Source organism: Leptonychotes weddellii, chromosome 15, assembly GCF_054177405.1.
Source record: "Leptonychotes weddellii isolate Sample4059 chromosome 15, ASM5417740v2, whole genome shotgun sequence".
In the NCBI taxonomy this organism is placed as follows: domain Eukaryota; kingdom Metazoa; phylum Chordata; class Mammalia; order Carnivora; family Phocidae; genus Leptonychotes; species Leptonychotes weddellii.
The window spans coordinates 38,080,471-38,094,672 of record NC_138383.1 but is presented as its reverse complement, the minus strand read 5'-3'; the positions used below and the strand labels follow the sequence as shown (position 1 = coordinate 38,094,672).

Sequence of the window (14,202 nt, the reverse complement as noted above, 5' to 3'; positions counted from 1 at the left end):
TAAGATCCTCAATTCCACTCCCAGAAGCTCTATTTTAGATGAACAAATCACATTCAACTAACACTTACTGAACATCTACTATGTATCACTTACTTTCCTATATACTCATTTGATCCCCATGACAACCTCTTTTAAAGGGGAATTCGTTTTCCCATTTTACAGATGAGAACACAAAGGTTTATAAATGTCCAAGTTACTGTGATTACACACAGCCAGGAGCACTGCAGAATGAAAATGACATCTTTGGCTTTGACCCTGACAGCAGAGAATCTCTCTTCAGTTTTAAGCCCACAGTGTTTATTCTTCATTTTTAATTGTGGTAAAATACATGTAACATCAAATTTACCATCTTACTCATTTGAAAAAATGAAACGCTTCATGAATTTTCATGTCATCTTTGCACCAGCGACATGCCAATCTTCCCTTATTCCAATTTTAGTCTATGCGCTGCCAAAGCAAGCACCCATCTTCCATCTTACTCATTTTTACGTGTACGGTTCAGTAAGTAGTGTTAAATACATTCACCTCTTGGCAACCACCACCACCCCCCATCTCCAGCACTCCTTTCATCTTGCAAAACTAAAACTCTGCACCCATTAAACACTAACTCCACGTTGCCGCCTCCGCCTCCCCGAGTCCTCTGGCAACCACTTATTTTCTATTCTATTTTCTGTCTCTAAGAATTTGACTGCTCTAGGTGCCTCATATAATATGTGGAATCATACAGTATTTGTCTTTTTGTCACTGGCTTCTCTCAGCCTAATGTTCTCAAGGTTCATCCATGTTGTGGAATGTGTTAGGATTTGCTTCCTTTTTAGGGCTAAATAATATTCCACTGGACATGCATAATGCATTTTGTTGATCCATTCATCCATCAATAGATACTTGGGTTTCTTCCACCTTTTGCTTCTTGTGAATAATGCTATGAACATCAATGTATGCATAACTCTTAGAGACCCTGATTTCAATTCTTTGGGGACATATACCAAGAAATGGAGTTGCTGGATCATATGCAAATTCAGACTGACAAAGCCAAGTGTTGGTGAGGATGTGGAAACTGGAATATTCATACATCGTTGGTGGGGATGGAAGCCCGGTATGATCACTTTGGAAACCTGTGACGGTATATCCTAAAGCTAAGTATTCTAAATATACTTATAAACTTATAATCCAACAACCTTATTCCTAGGTATATATAACCAGCAGAAAAGTGTACATATGTGTCCCAAAACCTATGTTCAACGATGTTCAGACCAGCCCATTTTGTAATAGTTCCAGACTAACAATTATCTATCTACAGTAGGATGGTTAAACAGAATGTGGGTATCCATACAAAGAAATGCTCCAGGGCAATGGTTCTCAGCTATTTGTGTGTGTTAGACTCACCTGGAGGGCTTGTTAAACTACTGATTGCTGGCCTCCAGCTGTCTCTCCCCTGCCACCACACAGAATGGATCTCACGTTTCTCCCCCTTAGCTGCTCTTACTATTGTTGAAGATCGCTGCCGCCACCCCCTGCGTATTCTCTCCTCCCCCACATCAGCAAGAGTGGGGACTGAAGAAGCATAAGAGGCCTGGTTTCTGACCATTAGTACAAACTCAAAAATCTCTCTTCTGTCAGGTCAGCCCTGCACCCCTGGATTTGTTGATATGCTTATGAACATTACCTCCCATAACTCTGACAACATAATTAGCGCACAATTATGGCGCCCATCTTTATTGTTGTTTTGTAGAGAAGGAATTGACCGTTAGCAAGGTCCTGCTGCTAGACAAAAGTAGAGAGGAGATTCAAACCCACATCTTCCGACTCTGGGTCTAACGTTCCCTCCTTCACAGCCGGCCATGTCCCCACAATGCAAGGCACGCCCCTCCCTCTTCCCCATCTATCCAGGTGCTACCAAGTTCCACCTCTAAGGTGAGGCCCCCTTTCTCCAGGAAGCAAATACTACAACCCAAAGCAAGATGGTCTTGCCTGATGTGAATATAGTATTGTTTAGCTACCTAATGTGCTCTGGGCATTAGAAGCTCAGCCCTGAAAGAGCTCCTTTAGGCAGTGTCTGCCGTTTCTGTGGCTAATTGGCTGTCTAGGGAGGTGGATGCAGCTGTAGTGAAATGCTGATCTTTCCACCCTAATCACTAGGAGTGAGCTGGGATACTGTTTCCTCTGTGCATCAGCATTTCTGAAACAGCTGCTTATGACTTTGGCAGAGCAAAGTGGGAAGTGGCGACTCCCTGAGAGTAGCCTGTGGCCTAAAGAGATTCAGCACCAAGGGCAGCACCTCCAGCCCCACTGGAGGAGTAAAACGCCATAAAAGCTGAGGCTCTCAGTCCTGGCTGCAAGTTGGAATCATCTAGAGAGATAAAAACAAAATTCCAATGTCTGGGCTCCACCCCAAGTCCAACTGGGGTAGATCTGGCAAATATGTATATTTAAAACCCCTCTTTCCCAAGTGATTCCAGTATGCAACAAGGATTGGAGAACGGTCATAGTAATGAACCAACAAATAGGAGGGGCAGTGTTCCAAAGAACAGGCAGTGACCATGAGACTTAGAGTTTTATTTATTTGTTTTTATTTTTATTTATTTTATTGTTATTTTTGAAGATTTTGTTTATTTGTCAGAGAGAGAGCGAGCGGTGGGGAGGGGCAGATGGAGAGAGAGAGAGGGAGAGGAAGGCTGCCCGCTGAGCAGGGAGCCCGACGTGGGGCTCAATCCCAGGACCCTGGGATCATGACCTGAGCCGAAGGCAGATGCTTAACCGACTGAGCCACCCAGCTGCCCCTATTTTATTTATTTTTAAAAGATTTACTTATTCATTTGAGAGCAAGCGAGCGAGTGGGGGGAGGGGCAGAGAGAGAGGGAGAGAAAGAATCTCCAACAAACTCCTTGCTGAGCTCCTTGTCCAAAGCAGGGCTTGATCCCACCACCCTGAGGTCATGACCTGAGCCCAAATCAAGAGTTGGATGCTCAACTGACTGAGCCACCTAAGCTCCCCAAGACTTAGAGTTTATTTTTTTTATTTTTTATTTTTTTTTAAAGATTTTATTTATTTATTTGACAGAGAGATAGACAGAAGAGCACAAGCAGAGGGAGTGGCAGAGGGAGAGGGAGAAGCAGGCTCTGCACTGAGCAGGGAACCCGATGCGGGACTCGATCCCAGGACCCTGAGATCATGACCTGAGCCGAAGGCAGATGCTTAACCATCTGAGCCACCCAGGCACCCCAGACTTAGAGTTTAAACGGAACCTTCTGGGGGAGGTCATTTGGTCCTCTGCAGCCCTTCTTCCATGAAAACTATTCTTGGCCAGCTCTAAATGGGCGAGTGCTACTCTCTCTAATCTGGTGTCATCCTCCTTGGGATCTCTTTTGTTTATATCCACAAGAAATAGCCTAGACATTCTTCATGGCAAATTGGAGAGCTCAACTAAGTCCAATTAAAAACACACACACACACACACAGAAAGAAGCCAAGAAGCTACGGATGTCTTGAGAATTGGCAGAATGTTTCCTTCTTTCAAGATTTTTAAAAAGAAAAATCAAGTGTGCTCAGTTATCTATAATGGGGTAAAAACTGGAAACCATGTTAGAGTTAAAAAACAGAGTGTTGGTGGGGTCCCTGGGTGGCTCAGTCAGTTGAGTGTCTGACTCTTGATTTCAGCTCAGGTCATGATCTCAGGGTCATGAGATCAAGCCCCGTGTTGGGCTCCGCGCTGGGTGTGGAGTCTGTTTGGAATTCTCTCTTCCTCTCTCTCTGCCCCTCTCTCCCATTTGTGCTCTCTCTCTCAAAAATAAATAAATAAAATAAAAAATTTAAAAAATAGGGTGTTGGTTGTATTTGTATAATTAAACAATCAGGAGTTGGGTGTCTGCATAATGAAATTCAGTGCGGCCACTGAAAAGTATGTTGCATATACAAATGTAATCATATAGAAGCTGTGTATGCTCTAGTCCGTGAAAAAAATCTGACAATATGTACCACACGATCCCAAATTTAAAAAAATATGCACATAAGTGTTCAGATATTTTCAAAAATGAAAAACATTTCAAGTGTTAGTTGTTATCATAGAATGTTGATGAAACAGGGAATTTTTATTTTCTTTGAATTTTTCTAATGATCCTTATTTCCATAATAAACGCACATTTTTTTTAAAGATTTTATTTATTTATTCATGAGAGACAGAGAGAGAGACAGAGGCAGAGGGAGAAGCAGGCTCCCCGCAGAGCAGGGAGCCCGATGCGGGACTCGATCCCAGGACCCTGGGATCATGACCTGAGCCGAAGGCAGACGCTTAACCGACTGAGCCACCCAGGCGTCCCTAAACGCACATTTCTTTTGTCAGGAAAAAACTGATACAAAAACCCTTAGATGCTGAACCAGTGACAATTCAAATTCCATAAGAATTTCCCATTTTCAACAGAGGAATACAGGGAGTTGTAGGTTGAAATAAAATGTCAATGACATTCAAATAATGACAACAAGGTAGATCCTTCCCTACAATAAAGAACTTCTTTAAGGCAAGTGTCCATGCTTCCTTGGAGTTAAATATTAATCTGATAGAGCCCAGCCCAGCCTAGGAGATGAATTTCAGTTTATGTGAAATTTTTATGAACTGATTAGTGGGTTGGATCAAAGAGCAGGACCAGAATAGAGTCACATAGAGGTCTTAGAAGATAAAGCATTTCTTATTAATTCACCATTGCTTTCTTAAAAGGACATGAACTTGGACGAGGAAATCTCCTCCCCTGGATCAGAACACCTACAAATCCAAGTCATGTCCCAGGTGGGAAGCAGGGCTGGAAGTGGAAAGCAGGGTATGGGAAGGAGACTTTACCAAATCTTCTATCACAGACAAGGGGGGAGAGAGCCAGTCTTGGGTTTTCTTTCCATAGGCCAGCTTCAGCAGGGAAGAAGGAGGAAATTAACAAGCTGGAACAATATCCGCTTAAACATAAATACAAAGCAGGGTGCCTGGGTGGCTCAGTCTGTTAAGCGTCTGCCTTCTGCTCAGGTCATGGTCCCAGGGTCCTGGGATCGAGTCCCACGTCATGCTCCCTGCTCAGCTGGGAGTCTGCTTCTCCCTCCCCCTTCACCTCTCTCCCCAGCTTGTGCTCTCTCTCTGACAAATAAATAAATAAAAATCTTTAAAATTAAAAAACAAACCCAGAAGCATAAATACCAAGCCCTGCTTGATGGGGTCTTAGAGGAGTCCTGGCCCAGACAGCAGCATCGCTACTGGTGTGTCACGATGAATGATTAAATATGATGCGATGTAAAAAGCTCACGGTTCCATTAAGGCTTCAGCGCTCCAATTTCCTACCAGTGTGGAGTTTCTGAACTGCTCTTGGCTAAACAGAACAGTCCCCATCCATCCGTTATAAAACGTGGTTTCAATAGTGACATTTTTCTAAGCAGCCTATTTCCCTTTTAAAAAATATAAACAATTATAAGATGCAGCATATGCAGGGTGAGAAATGAAGAGTCCTTCTCGACTGTGGCCTCCAGTTTGCTCGTTCTGTTTCCCAGAGGCGGCAGCTCCTACCGTCTCCAATACCTTTCCCGATATTCCACACACAAAATAACCCATAAAAGTGAGCAAAAGATTTAGACAGACATTTCACCAAGAAAGATATATAGGCGACAAATAAACACATGAAAGAGCTCGACATCATTAGTTATTAAGGAAATGTAGACTAAAACCACGAGACATTACTACACACCCATGAGATGGGCTAAAACTTAACAGACTTATACCAAATGTCAATGTGGATGTGAATGAACTGGAACTCTCATAGACTAAAATGGTACACTTTGGAGGTGCCTGGGTGGCTCAGTCGATTAAGCGTCTGCCTTTGGCTCAGGTCATGATCCTGGGGTGCTGGGATGGAGCCCCACATCGGGCTACCTGCTCAGTGGGGAGCCTGCTTCTCCCTCTGCTCTGTCCCCCTGCTTGTACTCCCTCTCTCTCTGACAAATAAATAAATAAAATCTTTTTTGGAAAACAATTAGGCAATTTTTTTTTTTAAAGATTTTATTTATTTATTTATTTGACAGAGAGAGAGACACAGCGAGAGAGGAAACACAAGCAGGGGGAGTGGGAGAGGGAGAAGCAGGCTCCCCGCTGAGCAGGGAGCCCGACGCGGGGCTCGATCCCAGGAGTCTGGGATCATGACCTGAGCCGAAGGCAGACGCTTAACTACCAAGCCACCCAGGCGCCCCAACCTGGCAATTTCTTAAAAAGTTAAATACACACTGGCCAATGGATCCAGTCATTCCACTCCTAGGTATTTACCTAAGAGAAAGGGAAATACATGCCCATACAGAGACAGGTGTGTGAATGTTCACAGCAGGTTTATTTGTAATGGTCCCAAATGGGGAACAACCCAAATGCCCAACAACAGAGAAGTTGATGAGCACATTGTCCTGCATTCATACAATGGAATACTATTCAGCAAGAAGAAAAGAAATGATCTATTGGTACACACAACATGGATACATCTCAAAATAATTATGCTAGATGAAAGAAGCCAGACCCACTCCAAAAGAGTACATATTGTATGACACCATTGATATAAACCTTTAGAAGATGTCACCTAATCTATAGAGACAGAGAGCAGAGCATCGGTTGCTTGAGGATGAGAGGGTGAGGAAGGGTTGGAGGGAGGGATTTACAAAGGGGCACAAGGAGACTTTGGAGGATGATAGATATGTCTACTATCTTGATTATGGTGATCAAATGGTTCACTTTTTAAAATATTTATTTATTTATTTATTTATGAGAGAGAGAGAGAGTGAGCACAAGCCAGGGGTGGGGCAGAGGGAGAAGCAGGCTCCCTGCTGAGCAAGGAGCCCGATGTGGGACTCGATCCCGGGACTCCAGGATCATGACCTGAGCCGAAGGCAGATGATTAACCAACTGAGCCACCCGGGCGCCCCAACGCAGATCATTTTAAAGTGTACAGTTCAATGGCATTTAGTGTATTCACATCATTGTGCTCCCACTACCTCTATGTAGTTCTGAAACAGTGCATCACCCCAAAAAGAAACCCCGTACCCATTAAGCAGTTACTTCCCACAGGTAGGGTTTTCAAACAAGGAGGACGTGTTTCACAGGCAGGCTTGGAAAGGAAGCCATTCCAAAGGAGGAACTTTACAAAGCCCTTGGCACATCAAGTCACTCGGGATGGTGACAGTGTGTATGCTGTGGGGCTGAGGAAGGAATGGGGTGAAGGACGGAAAGGTAGAACAAGGGGCAGTGAAGATCATGGGGCCCGCTCTGTCCTATAAGCAGTTGGAGCCAGCCAAGAGCAGTGAGGAGGAATCGGTGGTTAGGGAACCTCTTTGAGTAATCTTCATCCCTGGAGGGATACTGTCAACTTTAACATGAATTCAGTTTGAGCCAGGGTTTCTCAACATTGGCGCTCCTGGCACTTGGGGCTGGATGATTCTTTGCCACAGGTGGGGGTGGCTGTCCTGTGCACTGTAGGATATTTGGCAGCATCTCTGGCCTCTACCCACAAACGGCCACAGTTGTGACAAGCAAAGATGTCTCCAGACACTGCTAAATGTCCCCCAAGGGAGGGGCCTGGAAGGACTCAGATTCTGTACTGCCCAATCCTAAGGAGTGGGCAGCTCACAGGGTGCTCTGGGAGGCCCTCCCTCTGAGCCGTGTGGAGACAAGAAGACACGGGCAGGACTACCCCTGAGAGCTGGGGTGTGGGTCCTGAGCTTCCAGACACAGCAAATTAGGGTTAAAACTGTGGGGTTTTTTGTTTTAATTCCTTCCTCCATTTACTCAACAAGCACTTAATGCCTACCTTGTGCCAGGTATTGAGGTTACCACCGCGGGGGAGGAGCTCCTGAGGGAGTTAGCCTCTCATTCTTTCACTTCACCAGCCCACAGAGGAGACCTCAACAGTCTGTGTCTGGGAGAGTGGCATCTCATGGGGTGGGGGTGGGGGGGTGGGAGGGGCAAGAGGAAGGTGGGAAGAGCGAGGGAACCTTGGGAGCACGCTGGCAGACTGGGAGGTGGGGGGGTGGTCCCTGGTATCAGCTGGGCCTCGTCCTCTGCCAGTGTCCCCTTCCCTCACAGTGCCCCCAGCTCAGGGGAATGGCTATGGTTTGGGGTGCGCCAGGGAGGCTAAGCCCCAGGCCCAGGAGCTCTTTGGCAAAGATCTGTGTGCCCAAAGGTGACATGGAGGCAAAGCGGCTGGTGGCTTCAAGGAGGACTCTGTGGGCTCAGATAGTGAACACATATCAGTGGGGTTCAGTGTGGATCAGAGTGCCTGCTCCGCACCTTCTGGACATTGAAAGACTCTTGGAAGCTTTGCACAACCCAGAGGCAAAGGGAAGGAGATTCAATTATGACCAAGATTATTATTATTTTTTTCTTCTTTTTTTTGCTAAGCCCCGGAGGATGGCGCTCTGAGTCAGATTTAACTGAATTTAGAAGAGTTACGTGACAGTTTCTGCATAAAGTTCATGCACACGGTATTAAGGAACAGACGCTGCCCTGGCTCCCCAGGGACTTGCGGTCGTCTGGAAAACTCCCTCTCCCCACCCCCCATTATTTCTTGAGAACATTCTGAGGAATTCTGTACCATTGTTATCTTTTACTTGATTCAATCTTTACAACTGCGCAAAGTTGCTAGAGTCCATTTTGCAGATAAGAAAGCTGAACTGAGAGCAGTTCAGTGCCCTGGCCCATGGCCTAGAAGTGTCCGAGCCGGTGGCACAATACAGGACGGCTGCTCTTGCTAGTGCATTGGGCAGCCCCGCAGCGTGCAGCTCGCAAGGGATGAGGAAGCGCTCCGAAGGCAAAGGGCGGTGGATGGCGGGGGCTGGGCTGGGGGTGGGGGTGGCGGTGGGGGCGTAATTCTGGCTGCGGAGCCGCCTCTCTGGCCGCCACGCGCGGGTCCAGGGGCTGCAGGGCGCGCGGCACTTCCGGCCAAGGAAACTTCGGTCCTTCAGGCCGGCGCTCAGAGCTGTGACCGGAGCGTTTGTGGAATGCGCCAAAGCAGGGAGACTGAAGAGGGACGCGGGGACACTCTGGATGAGTCCCATGACAGCTGCCTCCCAGGACCCAGCGTTCACTGTCCGTTTAGTTAAGCGCCAGGCGGAGCGCAACAGTACTTGCGGATGGAGCCGTCTATGGAGCGAAGACTTTTACATCTCTGGCGGCTTTGGCCAAAAGGAGGCGACAGGCAGGATTTGCGGCCGCCCTGGGGGGTGGGAAAAAGCCCGAAGGCGCATTTTTCAGGGCGGTGCAGGATCACTGAGGGCGAGTCCCACGCTGCCTGCCCTTTGCAGCTGAGTGTCTCACGAAAAGGTTTTTCCCCCTTGATGATCACAGTAATTAAAGCGGACTAAAAATTGTCAACGGTAAGTTTGATCAGCAATTAATTTGCAGTTTAATAACAGGTGTGAGAAGGCCCCTTCTTCCCTCATCGGGATAGATTCAGAAATCTTACACAGATTGTGCAAATAAAGCTCACGTGGTGTTAAAAAAAAAAGAGTACTCTGGTCTCTTGGGCTTGTCTCCTTATCTGTAAAAGACTACTACCTCATGAAGTGAACAGGATTTTGTGTGATGTATGAATGTAGCAAAGTACTGGGTGTACATTCCGAGTGTTAACTCACTATAACACACTGGCAAACATAATAGGGAGCTGCCAGATATTCTTGAACAGAGCGATGAGAGGTTGGAAGTTGTTCAGGAAGATAAACCAGGCAGCTGTGTGCAGAGCACGTTGAAAGGGGGTACATGAGAGGTAGGACACCCAGCTCAGGACGGTCACATGCGGTTAGTAATGAACAATAGGGCCCTAGCTTGTGGGACATGCAATGGGGGACAGGACAGGACAAGGTGGGGACTGAGGACTTATTCCAGAGTGAAAAACACAATGCCATATTCTTAGCACATTATCCATGAGTGCACATACATCCGGGAGAATTATGAATTATGTGCCACACTCAGAGAGATAACTAGTCACTTTGGGGGAAATGATTATGTTTAAACCATACTTTTTCAGCAGTGATTTAAAAGTAGTTACCAGTCATATTTGCCTGCTCTCCCTCAAGCTGTAAGCAATTTCACCAGTAAAAGCATGAACTAATTGGATGCTTGAGAATATCTAGAAGAAATGCACTAATTAAGAGAAAGTGTCGGTTTCCTAAGAGCTTTGTATCCCAAAGAGGGAAACTGAATACCACAGATCAGGATAACAAATTAGATAATTTGACGAGGGCAGCAGAACATCGTCAAGTGATCTCTGGGATTCCTCTAAGCAGTTGCAGATTTTCAGCACCCAATCTTCTTAGCTTTTAAGTGTTTTCGGAGACTTAGTAATAAAGAGCTCCGCAAGCTGAGGAATCTTAGCTGGGCAGAGCGGAAGGCATCAGGCTAAAGTGCATTCCTCTTTGTTCCAATTCAGCCAGCAAATATATTCAGGATGACTATACTTGTTTTTCTCCTGGCTTTTGCTGTAGAGAAACAAGAGAAAATGTCCTGATAATATCTTCAGTGAGATTCTCCAGCCACCCACCCCCCTTTTTTAAAATTTAAATTCTAGGCATCTCTGCCATCAGACAAGGCATGTTGGGGCAGGGCTTCAGATCCTTTCCCAGGGAAAGGGCAGGTTCCATAGGAGTGGCAGCCCATCAAAGCCATTCCAACCAGAAAGGAAAATGGAGCATACCACGGCCAGTTGGCCATCTCTAGGAAGAACTGTGAGGTTCTACACTAGAAGGTAGGAAGAGTTGAACAGGAAGTTTGGTCCAATTAAAGCCACTAAAAACCATTTTTTTTTTTAAAACAACTTCAATGCATTACATTAGTTCTCATAAAGGAAGTGATTTACAAACAAATCCTCTTTACTAAGCACTCAGCCACTAGTTAGTATTCCTTGAAAATAATCAAGCTGTAGGACTTTAAATGAGATTTTAATGTATCACTTTTAAAACCAGGCAAAATTGGTGGTTCTTTCCTATCTTCTCTCATAATCATGCAGTACAGATTAAATGGTATTTTGCAGAACTAGCACAGTATTTGGCATCAAAAAGCCCTCAAGATTCAAATCCTTGCTTTACTTACTGTTCACTCTGCTTTTGAGCAAATCACTGAATCCTTCTGGGCTTGTCCCCTTATCTGTAAAAGGGATGGCTAACCTCACTAAGAGTGGTGTTGGATTTTATGTAGGTCTACGTGGGGATGCCACACATACAGGGCTGGGCACAGGTTCATAGCCAAAAGGTTAGGATCTCAAGAAAGAAGGGGGTACTTTGGAAACCATGTGAATGGATGAGAGCAAAAAACTGGGGTGGCCAAAACGGAACAGTCTGGTTGGATAAAAAGGCCAGAGATGGGGGTGGGGAGTCACTGCTAATGGGGACAGTGCTGCTTTTTGGGATGATGAAATGTTTAGAAGTTAGTGGTGCTGGTTGCACAACTAATAGTAACTAAAACCCTTCAGTACACTTTAAAAGGGCGGATTTTATAGTACATGCATTTTATTTCAATTATACTGTTATTTTAAAAAAGGATGCAGAAAACATGAATAAGGACATTTTGGAGAGGTAATGGAACATGAGGGATTTTCAAATTCTCTGGTGGGGTAGAGAATCAAGTTCTGGTCTGTAGTGTAAAAAGTCATTATTTAGGGAGGTTTTGTAAAAACCCATTTCTCTTGCTAAATTCTACAATTTTACATTCCACCATACCTTCTGAAGTTTCATTTTGAGAAGAGATTCTCCTTCATTTCTTGGGTTATCAGTGGAATATTCCTATGATGTTTTCGAACAATAGGTGATGGGCAGCTTTTCAGTACCTGTGGTGTTCCACCCTGGGTTTTAGGACATCATGAGAAATACTTACAGATACCAAAGATTTCATAATTACTACTGCAAACTGCCTCGATGGTACCGTTTCAATATAAACAACCACAGGCACAACCATGTAGATTTCTAATTTATTATTAAATTACATAACAAAGCTTCTCCTATACAGTCAGAAAATGCACATTTAGATGAGAACAAAAATTAAGTACAAATACAATAAATCTGGTTCCAAGAAACTATTTTAAAAGCAAAAACATAAGAAAGTGCATTTGGAATAGATTTTTAAAAATCTGTATTGGCATTTTTCATGAGGAAACATCTTTCATCATGGTAAAGTGTGACTGGAATTGATTAAGATCCCTCAAGACATGGCTCAGCTTTGTCTCAGCTTTTTATCCAATAAACATCCCTCAGAGTCACTTAGTCCTTCCTTATTTTCTTTTCCCAGAGAAGCTTAAGGATATGCAGGTTTATAAAAGAATGACAAGCTTGGTTTATAAAGACCATGATGAAAAGCCCTGCATCTGAGTAGAGACCAGGCTAAACAATCTCTGACCCAAAAGGAGAATGGAGCGCAATCATTTTACTTTTCTGAGTGGAATCCATTTGTGCGTTAGTTACATTTGCCACAGACTTTGGTATCATCCTAGACATGGCCATTTATCCTCCACGGCAAGTTAGAGAACTGGGTCAATTTCTAAAAAATCATATCTGGCTAATGATCAAACATGAGGTATTAGAAAACCAGAAAGGTTAGTCCAGTTCTTTAAAGTCCTTTTCATCAGGTTGAGATTATTAACAGTGAAATAGGAAATCAATGGTGGGAATGCAAGTCCAAGGTGCCTCAGTTCCATAGAGGCCAAATGTCACGACATCAAAAGGCTCAGTAAGTACATTTTCCTAGTCAGATGTATTCAGCATCCAGTAGGAAAGAATTAAAGTAAATATTATTTGGTTTCAGGTATAAAAAGTGCCCGCGTGATGTCTCCTCTCTTCACTTGTCTCAATTCTTAGGATTTTACTTCCATGCCTGATCTGCAGTAGGGAAAAAGGCATTCTCTATACAAGTGAATTTTGGTACAAAGGAGAGAGGAATAGTGAAGAAGGAAAGCCCTTTTCTAACACTAGAAAAATAAAGGGTGAGCAATGCAGGTTACAGGGAATCCTTCAGCATCCTTAAAAACACTAAGAAGAACATAGAGCCAGGACAGATCAACTGAAGAACTTGGGAGATCTGGGTTTGAATTTAGTCAATTAAATATTTTTAACTAAAGTTATCAGCACACATTAAAACAAAATCTCAGAAGTATATTTTTGGGAATTTTGTCCTTTGTATTGCCACGGTTTTTCATACCTCTTAGTGAAAAAGATAGTTCTGAATAGTTACTAAAATGATCCCAAAGGAAAGAGCCATTATTATGTAAGAAAATGGCTGAGGGAGAATAATTTCCCCTAAGAGCCAACTTCCTTCTGACCTCCCAGCTTTAAATAGCAACTTACAGTTGGCCCCTGAGCCTAGCAGCAGGTCTGTAAGGGCAGAAGGAAAGGGGAGGAAACCAGGATGGTTTAAAAAAAAAAAAAAAAAAAAAAAGTTGAATGGCACGAAACTGAAAGAGTTCAAATCAGCTATCATGGGATTCAAATCCTCTTCCTGTAAATGGAATACTTCTATTTCCTTATTCCAGGGCTTGTTTCTGCGAATGAAGGAACTGTAAGAGGAGAGGATGAGCCCTGTCCTAGCTATCTACATTTGCCCTGGGTCACCTCACTATGGGCTGCAGCCCTGGGCGGTTAGTCAGACAGACCTACCTGACACCAACATCTACACCAAGCCTTTTCAACTTCCTTGGAAGAACTAGTTTCTTTTCATAAAGAAAATAACCAACATAATTCTATTACTTCATTTAAGCATAACCCTAACTGAAAGGCTCATCACCCATCAAAAATATGTGTTTGCTTAGTGCAGCAAGCTAAATTAGCTCAGGTCCTCAGTTTACTCTCACACAATCAGCTTTAATGACTGTACCAAATAATCAGACCAGTAAAAAACACTGGTAGTATAATTAAATAAATAACTTTATTTATGATACTTCAGATTTTATAAATGCCAACCATACAGCAACGAAAGTCCCATAAATTCTAGCTGAGGCACAACCACCAATCAAGGCCCTTTGAAAAATCAAAGATAATAATAAAGTGTCAGGGGAGAGAAGTTTTTTTCTCCCAACAGAGAATTTAATAAATGAACTTCTGTAATCCTTTAAGGGTCACGTTGGGAAAACTTACTTTCTTTTAAGGGCATCCCCAATCAAGTAACTGATCGATCAACCCATATTTAGAAAAATAAACCCCATAGTTAAAAAAAAAAAG

General features: G+C 43.9%; 1 non-coding gene and 1 pseudogene across 1 annotated transcript; one reads left to right on the top strand and one right to left on the bottom strand.

The window, feature by feature from the left end:
- Positions 1-360: 360 nt before the first annotated feature.
- LOC115941357 (U6 spliceosomal RNA) lies at positions 361-463 on the bottom strand. The gene has a single exon (XR_004076113.1). It is a non-coding gene; the product is annotated as a U6 spliceosomal RNA (small nuclear RNA).
- Positions 464-8,875: 8,412 nt separating this feature from the next.
- On the top strand, positions 8,876-10,034 carry LOC115941356 (large ribosomal subunit protein bL20m pseudogene; annotated as a pseudogene).
- The last annotated feature ends 4,168 nt before the right edge of the window (positions 10,035-14,202 follow it).